The following is a 10,551-nucleotide window of genomic DNA, read 5'->3' on the forward strand; positions in this document are numbered from 1 at the left end:
TGCTTGCTATTACACTATGATTATGAGATCCGGCGGATGGATGTCAAGACCGTTTCTGAATGGAAACCTCCTCGAGGATGTGTACATGACACGGCTGAGGGTTTTAAGATCCGACATACTAGCGGTATGCAGGCGCATAGGGCCATTTGTAGTGCGAAGCAAGCCTCTCGGGCTGGAATCTTGATTCGATGATGCAATCAAGCAGTTTGGTTTCATCAAGAGCGAAGATGAACCCTATGTCTACAAGAGGGTTAGTGGGAGCACAGTTGTCTTCCTCGTATTGTATGTGGATGACATACTTCTCATTGGGAACGACATTTCCTCGCTACAGTCTGTGAAGACTTGGCTAGGGAATTGTTTCTCAATGAAGGACTTAGGTGAAGCAGCCTGCATTCTAGGCATTAAGATCTATAGAGATAGATCTAAGAGATTGCTTGGCCTAAGTCAGAATACATACATTGACACGGTATTACTTCGGTTTGCCATGCAGAATTCCAAGAAGGGAAATCTGCCGATGTCACATGGTGTGAGTCTTTCGAAGACTCAAAGTCCCTCTTCTAGAGAGGAGAGGGACCGCATGGATAAGATCCCCTATGCCTCGGCCATAGGATCTATCATGTACGCCATGTTATGTACTCGTCCTGATGTCTCGTATGCTTTGAGCATGACGAGCAGATACCAGTCAGATCCAGGTGAGCATCACTGGATTGCGGTCAAGAATATCCTTAAGTACTTGAGAAGGACTAAGGATTATTTCTTGATATTTGGAGGTGATGAGCATCTAGTTGTAAAGGGTTACGCGATGCTAGCTTCCGACCGGGATGATTACGAGATCGCGATCGGGGTTCGTGTTACGCTTGAATGGTGGGTGTGGTGGAAGAGTTGACGGGACACGATTGCATTCTAGCGGAGGTGAGTATATTCGCATCGAGGCGAAAGGAAGCGATTTGGATCCATAAGTTCATTTCGAGCTTGGGGTGGTTCCTAGCATATCTGATCCTAGAGCTCTCTGCGACAACAATGGAGCTATTGCGGCTAAGGAACCTCGCTCACACCGGCGGACAAAGCATACTACGGGGCTTCCATCTCATTCGAGAGATCATCGATCGAGGAGATGTGAAGATTTTGAGTACCCACAGAGGCTAACGTCGCGAGATCCCTTGACCAAGGCTTTGGCACGGACTAAGCATGATGGTCACACTAGGTCATTGGGTATTAGATACTACAGCGATTGGCACTAGTGCTAGTGGGAGATTGTTAGTGAGAGCCCTAGAGCCAATCATGTGATGGTTACTTTTTGGACTCTTTGTATCATATTCTTGTACATATATTTCTGATATATAAATAAAGGCATTGTGATTATTATACTTGTGTGTATTTGTGCTATATAAATAAGTATAATAATGTCCTAGGGTAGTAGGTTCATATCTATATCAATCGATTAGTTGAATCGATAGTGAGATGATATAGAGAACACTACACTTAATTATTCCTAGTCAAGTATTAACATAGAAGGACAATGTTAATGCATTGAGACTAGCATGTAGGTCAACATGATGACTTGATCTCACAAGTCATGGATATGAGATATCAAGTTGGCACATGGGTATACATTGGAGAATGTATACTGAATGACCCGCCATGAGAAAGTATCATGGATCGTTATATGAGTGTCATATACTTTCTCAAGTGACTATTAGTATGACTTTAGTCCTTAGACCTGAAGTCACCATGGTTCCCTACATAAGGAGTTATGTACTTTGGTTTTGTCAAACGTCACCCGTAACTGGGTGGACTATAAAGGCGATTACTGGGTATGTAACAAATTATGCGGAGGGATGTGAGTGATGTAGATGGGATCTATCCCTCCTATATTACAGGAGTGATATCATAGTCTTGATAGAGTGAGATCACTAAGTGCATGGTCATGCCCAAATAAGGCAATATGTGATATTGTGCTTATTTGATTATAGTGAGTCTACTTGGAGTTCAAGACACTTAGATTGATTGGAGGATGACACGGTCTATGCCTCATATAAGATCAATCTAGATATCAAGGATAGAAGGACAATGTCACATATTGTGAGAGTCACAATTATTAGTCATATTGGTGATGTTGGATCTTAACATTCTTGTAACTTGGGTAGCAATGATGTGTTGCTAGATACCTCTCATTGCTTATGTCCCTAATTGGATTTAGGGACATTGCCAACGTTGACAAGAACCTATAGGGTCACACACATAGAGCAATAGATGGAGACTAGTTCATATGATGAACCAAGAGGAAAGATGAAGTCAAGTTTGACTTGGCTAAATATGGAAAGTCTATAAAAGGCAAGTTTGACTTGACCTAAATCCACAAGTTTGACTTGACTATGAGTTAGACTCAAGTATGATCCAAATGTTGGATAAATCAATTAAGGGAGTTAATTTGGTCATGTTTGACTTTGGCCAAATTAGGAAGGTTGAAAGTCAATATTGACTTGACTTGGATGCCACCACATTTGATGAGGTGGCATGGGAGAACCAATGGGGATGCTACACATCACCATGCCACCTCATGCTTGCCACCTCATGGGAGGTTACCCATGAGTGGCCGGCCACATTAAGGGGGCAATTAAGAGCATTAATTGCCCACTTAATGACATTTATGTGGCCGGCCACATGATATGGTGGATTGATTGAATTTTTGAATTCAATTTTTTTTTGATTCTTCTTCTTCCTTGGTGCTCTCGGCAACTTCTCCCTCTCTTCCTCCTCTTCTTGGCCGAAAACCACATAGGTGCTAGCACACCTTGTTTCGGTCATCTTCTCCACCTAATTGCTTGTGTGGACACATATAGAGGGGCTCTACTTTGTGCCCTCTAGATCCAACTTCAACCTTAGTCGAGCGGGATAAGCGAAGGGCACGCATCAAAGGTAGTTTTTCTTTAAACTATAGATCTAGGAGTAGATCTAACATATTCGGGTATTAAGCATGATATAAATACGTGGAATTTTTCGAATCGGATTTTTCTTTGCACGAGATCCTAGGCTAGGGTGTTTCGGGGTTTCCGCGACGCGAAAAGCGGTTTTCGTGGCCCGAAAAATTCTAACATCAGCGTGGTAGCCGGCAGAGATATCCTCCCCGTCATCGTGTACCGGGAGATGAGAGCATTGAGCTCCCCCATTTATGATTTGGGGTCACAGGACAGGAGTACTCCGACAGCATCCCGTTTACTCTGTCATTGCACGGGAGCATTGATTTCAGAGTATGGGGTTGACATATGCATTTATTGCATTTTTATTTGCTTGTGATTGCTGCACTTATATGCTGCATTTGTTTGGATGCATTGATTGACATGCATACAGGATTATGACTCACTCGGTCTGACGACCTGTTACCTTTATACTTTGATCCGGTCAGTACAGTTATCTTATGATTTCATTTCAGTTGCATTTACCCTCCTCATATTCAGGAGACTGTACGCATGATTAGTGTTGTCTGTTATTTGTTTTATTATGCATATCAGTTGTACCTGCTGAGTGTTGGACTCACCCCGCCTCCATTGTTGATATATTTTCAGGTTGAGGCTGTCCGGAGCAGTTCCAGTCGCTGGCCCCCATCTGCACGTAGAGCTGGTTCTCTACTAGGTTGTTATTTGCTTTATTTTGGTTTTTCTTCCATCAGACTATGTTTTAGTTTTGTTTTGGATTTTATTTATGGATATTGTACGGATTGTTACCGTTTGATGGACTTTTGGATGGTTTGGTTTTTATTCTACTATATGCCTGCCTGGACGGCAGAAGAGGTGAGTTCGTTGGATTTGAGCTTTACGAGTGTAGTGGAGTAGGGTGGATTTCGAGTCAGAGTCCTATTGTTATTGATTACTATTATTAACTGCGTGGTTGTGACAGCCAAAGGCTGAATATCTTTATAAATTGCGTGGTGTTTGTTTTTTTTTTTTTTTTTTTATTTTTATTTTGTTATCATTCCAGCCGCCTGTGGCTGAAGTATATGTGGGATGTAGGAAGTTTCATATTGTCCGTCGTACAGGGGAGATGTTGCCGAAATTTCTTCGGACAGAGACTCCTCCGGGGTGTGACAGGTTTAGTGGGATATCAAAATAATGGCTGACATTGCAGAAAAAAGGATGAAGGGGAAATCTAAAACCTTGTAAGACTTGGTCCCTGAAGATGGAAATACATCCTAGGGGGGGAAGATGTGGACCCTCATGAGGAGCAGGACGAAGGATATAGGAAGGAAAACCATAGGTTACCTGTAAGTCCACTTCTTCTGTATCTGTGAGGTCAGAAGAGCATGAGAGAAACCATGCAGGAGAAGAAACCGCCATAGGGAGAAGCAATCACAGAAAAAGGAATCAAGGAAGAAGACGAAAGATGAAGAAAAACAGGAGAAAACTTCGTAAACCCTTATCTTTCTTTTTGCCTTGTGCTAAAACCCTTAATATGAAACAGCAAAAGGGAAAAAGGTGCTTGGAACATCAATCGTCATAAATGGGTGATAATATTAAAGAATATAATCAAGAGAAAGAAGTAAAGTTAAAAGAGCTACCTCGGAAAAAGGTATGAGTTTCCTTAGAAGTATTCTTAGGAAACCCTGACCTGACCAGGACAGATAAAAATTAGTACAATAAACTATAAATTTGAGGCATGGATATAATAAAATGGAAGTTATGCGTCGGATAGTAATTAATAGACGCGATCCGTAGATAAAAATCGGACGGTTTTGATAAATCGGCCTAAATAAAGATCATTCAAAATATATGGACCAAAGGCTTATTATAGTAAGGCAAATAATATACGTTATAATAAAACCCAGTGAGACTCAATTACTATGCGGAAAAAGACATATGAGGATACAATGGTAAATCGGTCGAGCAAAATAAATCGACCAATATCAAGGATAGCATGACGAAGCCGTGTTAAATTGGGCGAGATGTAACTAAGCTATAAAATATCGGGCGGTATTTATCAATCTTAATATATACCGGTCGATCATTAAGAAAAGACCCATAGGGAAATCTCGCCTTATGATAAACCAAATAACATTAGATACATTTACAGAAAACAGATATTTATCCTGAGAAAGAGTAAGATTTACAACCCAAGAGGAGTAATCAAAGTCACACGAGCTTATCATTACAGAATCGCAATAACTCGAACCTAAGTTAGAGTCAACTTAGGGTACAGATCAGGAGGTTTGTTTTCAATTAGTTTGTGTTTGTTTAAGAAATTAGGAGGAGGATCGCGAGATAAATAATGATCTTCTTTTAATTGCTGAATCGCCCCTTGAGCTCCTTCAGTAAAAGCGGATAGAATGGACCTCACGATTGGTCTGTTGAACTCGGGAGATTCAATCATGGCCGTGGCTCGCTCCTTATAACGAAAATCCTCGCCCCCTTTGTAGACTACCAACGCCATCTGAGAGGTTTTTAATTCATCTTCTTTGGCAGAAGCCTCAGCTTTAGCCGAATCAAGGGAGGTGGTCAAAGAGGCTACCTCATCCTCTTTCAGCTGTAAGGCTTTGAGCTTCTCAGTCAATTTCGCTTCATAATTATCTTTTAGCTCTCCAAGCTTGGAAGTCAATTCTCGATTGAGGTCTGTAACCGATTTAAATTTTGCCTGAAGGTTTTCAATTTGTACTTCGAACTGTTCCTTGTCGGCAGCAGAAAACGCAGTAGAAGACAATTCAACAAACTCTTGCTTTAGCTTGTCATTCTCCGATCTCAACCTCTGGTTCTCAGTATATAGGTTGTGCAGTAGTCGAGAGATACCCATATTTTCTAACCATCGCTGGAAATGTAATGAAAAGTCATAAGATAATAGTTGAGAAATAAAAAATAGGCGTTAATAAGCATACCTGATTCTCCTTGTGAGAGAAGCGATCAATTGCCTCAGCAATAGAAAGCTCTTCAAAAAGGGGACGAACTTCATCCCAAGAGCTGGCAAAAGAACCCCCTAATAATATAGGGAGAACAGGAATGGCAGAAGAACCGGCCGAGAAGGAAGAAGTAGGAATAGAGGGGGGAGCAAAGACTAAGTAAGAGGAAGGCGAGGAAGGCAAAGACCCAGAAGTTGGTATGGATAAGGGAAAAGTAAAAGAAACATCTCCAGAGGCGCCGGCAATGGAGAAAGGCCAGGCAGGAAAGTTGAGAGAAGGATAGAGCTCCGCCAGCGTCGGCTCATCAGAAGGAAGGCTACCCGAAGCAAAGCCTTCTGAAACCAACTCGTCAGCAGGAAGAATGAGCCTCCTTTTTGAGGGAGGAGCCCTGGTTAGTTTGCGTCCTGGACATTTGCCTGCGGAAACTTCAGCTATCAATTTACCCGAGCTACCAGGAGACGTGAGCTCAATTAAAGGAAGAGAGGTAGATGAGGAGACAGCAGCAACCACTAGAGAGGTAACAGTGGGTATAGGATGGGGAATGATCTCTACAGCAGGATCCTCAGGAGAACCTTCAGGAACCTCACGAGCCCCTGAAGAGCTAGGTACTTCGGCTAAGGAAGTCGGCTCTTCAATTGAGGGGGGAGGGGCAATAGCTGCCTGAAATTCGGCCTCCTTGGCGCGAAGCAAGTCTTCTTCCACGCGTATTTCTTCGTCAATCAAAGCATCATAAAAACTCTCCACTGTATAGAAAAGAAAAACAGTTTAAGCAGTTAAAAGCGAGAAGAAAAGAACAAGATGTTACCTAAGGAAATGTGGGTATCAGGTTTGATGGGGCTTAAACCAAATAGGTATAGAAGCTCGACCTTCAACCATTTCGGGATCGAGAGTCGGTGACCTAAAAATTTCTCACAATAAATAGGAAAAGAGGGAAGAAGATGAAACTCTCTAACGTCAGGCAAGGGAGGCAAGAAAGATTTCCAACCATGAGACCAAGGAATGGGCCCCGAAAATTTTAAAAAGAAAAAACGAGATTTCCAAGCTTTGAGAGACGACGGCATATCTCCAAAAAGGACCATTTTAGTGCGCGACTGGAATAAGAAGACACCAGGTTCCGAGTACTTGGGATAGAAAAACATGAAGAAATTTTGAGGAGTAGGAGGAATATCTCGTAGACGAAATAACATGTAAGTACCGCATAGATAACGGAATGCATTAGGGGCAAACTGCTGCAAAGGAATATCAAAATACCTACTTATCTCAATCAAGAAAGGAGGAATGGGGAATCTTAAGCCCCCTATCAACTGATCCCTGAAAAAAGTCACCCAGTTATCAGGGGGATGATGAGGCCGATCATTCGGTGTCGGAAGTAGGATTTTGTATTCCTTAGGAATTTCATATTGACGACGGATGGACAATCTAGCATTCTTATCAAAGGTAGAAGACATATGGACATACCAAGGAGCAATTGTTTCCGCGGCCATGGGCAAAGGTATAGGCTAAGGAAACAATGGATTACTTACTGAAGACAAGAAGGGGGATCGTCGTGAAACGGTGAGCACGAGGTCTGGTTGAAGGTAGCAACAGGAAAAGAACTCTAGAGAAGAAAAAAGGAAGGACAAGGTTAAAAAGGATACGAAGGGTTTAGGGTTTTGAAAAACGCACAACTGTCGTCAGATCAGAACACTGGTATCTCAGCAGACGCTGAGGATCGTAATAGAAGGGCAAAAGACCTACGTGACATGGCGGCCAGAAAGGGTATGTGTCAAGTCATCATAAAAAAGAGGGGCATTTATATCAGATGTGATGAATCGGATCACAATAGGGTTGGTAGTACCTCGAACATTCTCTCACCCAAAGGAGAACCAATCACCAGTTCAAAAACCTCGAAAGAAGACGTGATCGACTGGGCATAATAAATTAAAAAGGACTGAACTTTTTGACTAAACCCAGGCTATAGACAAAAACATTTTAAGGATAGAAATTTAGAAGAATAACAAATTTTTAAATTATCCTTATAAAACACAACTTAATATTTATCGAAATAAATTTATATTGACGAGGGAAACTGTGGTTATGCTAGATAAGTATGATATTAACTTCAGACAACATCAGTTGGTATAACATTGGTTATAATACTAACAGTTAAGATAGCCTTAGCTATGATAAATGACACATAGGATACATGAAGGAATGATGAACACAACACCACATTTTGTAAACATAGGAGGATTCGATAGAATCATTTGATTAGATATAAAAGTTTGTTTTTACACTTAGAATCTGATAAAATACATAGCATTACATGTCCCTCAGGAATAGTAAACCTCGAATAGATAGCAAATATTACAAGCATAAACTCTTAGAGCACTTAGAAAATTTTAGTCCCACTGGATTCAAACTTACCATGGAGCAAAGAGGGAAATAGCCCACTTCGTCCAAGCTTGTCAAGGCTCATAAGAGGCAATATTTTGCCCGGGACGAAGAAAGCAACAAAAAACAAAAGCTCAAGGGCGACGAGACAGGGAAACATTGATTCATTCCATAATGGAAAAATAAATGTAAAAACCACTTCCCCTCTCAAGCCGTATGAGCCCAGCAAGTGGAGCAACCAATTTTAGCTCAAAGTTAACATGTGCTGTGCCCTTCACACAACACCCATGGGTCATTTGGCTGCCCCCCTATAAGTAGTAAAAATTTCTTTGAAGTTTCTTGGGTCCTTCAGAGCACCTGCATCTTTGGATAGAAGATCTGGATTGTGAGGCTTCATCTCTTAAGACGATCCCTTGAACTCCAAAAGTAGCCGGAACAAAAATTCCAATAGACTTATATATAGATCTCACCTTGTCCAACAAAAGTTGCCCCCAAAGAAAAAGATCCATGACCATGGCCTTAGCAATACAAGGTGGCAAGGAAGGAAAAGAAATGAGATGAGTTGTGGGGGAAGAGAAGGTTGTAGCCCTATTTAAAGGAGCAAAAAGCTCACAGGATTGCTATACTTAATTTATTAAGACAGTGGTACACAAAATCTGTGAGGTCATTTCAAAATCTGGAGCAGAGTCACGGGTAGGAAAAGACAGGACCATACTTATGTCTAGTCAGTCGTCTACACCTCCTTCGACTAGACTTGAAGGGAAGGCTAGTGATATGGGTTAGGTTTTGTGGGTCTCCCGATGAGGAAAGAAAAGGAAGAAAGAAAAGCAAAAAAGATAGGATAATATCGGTCGGGACTGTTGGTGCGGGAAGCATCCGACGATCGAACCTAAGTTTTGATAATGGCAAAGGATTCAAAGTTAAGGTGCTTTGTTATCTGACAGCTTTTGCCGAGTGTTTCAGGAAAGTCCTAACTGCGGTTAGGCAAGGTAAAACCCTAGGGGGTGGTAACCCTAGGTCATAGGGGGTGGTAACCCTATGCGGAAAGTCTTGGCAGGTCGATGGCTTCAGGCAAAAGTCCTAGGGGGTGGTAACCCTAGGTGGAAAGTCCTGGTGTCGCGAACCAGGTGAAAGTCTGAACTGGCGCAGAAAGTCCGGAAGCATCGAGTGCCGAGCAAAAGTCCAGTCGATCTGGAGGATTGTGCTGCACAGTAAATCTCCGAGTGGAGTAGGTGAGGACGTGTTCCCGTAGAGGGAACAGTAGGCGTCAGGTCGACCTAGGGTTTCCGGTAGGAAACCTGAAGTCAGACTCGGACAGTCCAGAGACTGTCAAATATTTCAATACTTATATCACTGTTTTGTGCTAACTTTGTGCTGCAGGATATTTTTGGGATTAACATATCTTGCAGGGACCAAAGTGGAAAAAAGACCTCGGATGAACAGTGCCGAGGCGCCTCCATGGAGCTTGGAGGCGCCTCGGGTGCGAGCCAGGCAAACTGGAGGCGCCTTGAATGGAGTTCAAGGCGCCTTGGACCGGAGGTTGAAGGCGCCTTGGATAGGCTGAAGGCGCCTTGAACCAGATAGAGTTCGACCAGGTCCGTGCTGATCCACGCGGGTGACTCGGCTCGTTCAAGGCGCCTTGGTGAACAGTATAAGGCGCCTTGAACCCCCTTTATAAGGGGTCTCGACCAGCAGCTTCAAGACACAACTTCCAAGCTTCCATTCTGCTGTGTTCTGCTCAAGTGCTGCTTCCGAAGTGCTGTTGCAACATTCCGACAACCCGAAGCTCAGATTTCTTTTCTACTACTGTTGTCGGTATAATTTTAATTGCAGTTACATTTTGTAATTAATCTGTAATATTCATACGAAATTATAGTTGTTGCCCACGGAAAGCGATCAAGGATCGCGGGCCTTCGAGTAGGAGTCGACCTAGGCTCCGAACGAAGTAAACCACTGTGTTCTTGTGTTTGTTTCCTTTATTCCGCTGCTTTAATTACTCTACGAACGTTTTACGATTACGATAATCGAACAAATAGCCACGAGCGCTATTCACCCCCCCCCCCTCTAGCGCGTCTCGATCCAACAGGGACCTTCAGGAAGGAGATAGGCTAATATCGGCCGAGACACACTTCCTAAGCAGAGCTAGGCTAACATCGGTCGGGACATACTGCTAGGATGGAGTTAGGTTAATATCGGCCGAGATATGCCTCCTAAGCAGATCTAGGTTAATATCGGTCAGGACGTGCCTCCATGATGAAGGTAGGATAATATCGGCCGGGACATACCTTCAGGAA

The sequence above is a fragment of the Zingiber officinale genome, chromosome 6B (genome assembly GCF_018446385.1).
Source record: "Zingiber officinale cultivar Zhangliang chromosome 6B, Zo_v1.1, whole genome shotgun sequence".
Classification (NCBI taxonomy): domain Eukaryota; kingdom Viridiplantae; phylum Streptophyta; class Magnoliopsida; order Zingiberales; family Zingiberaceae; genus Zingiber; species Zingiber officinale.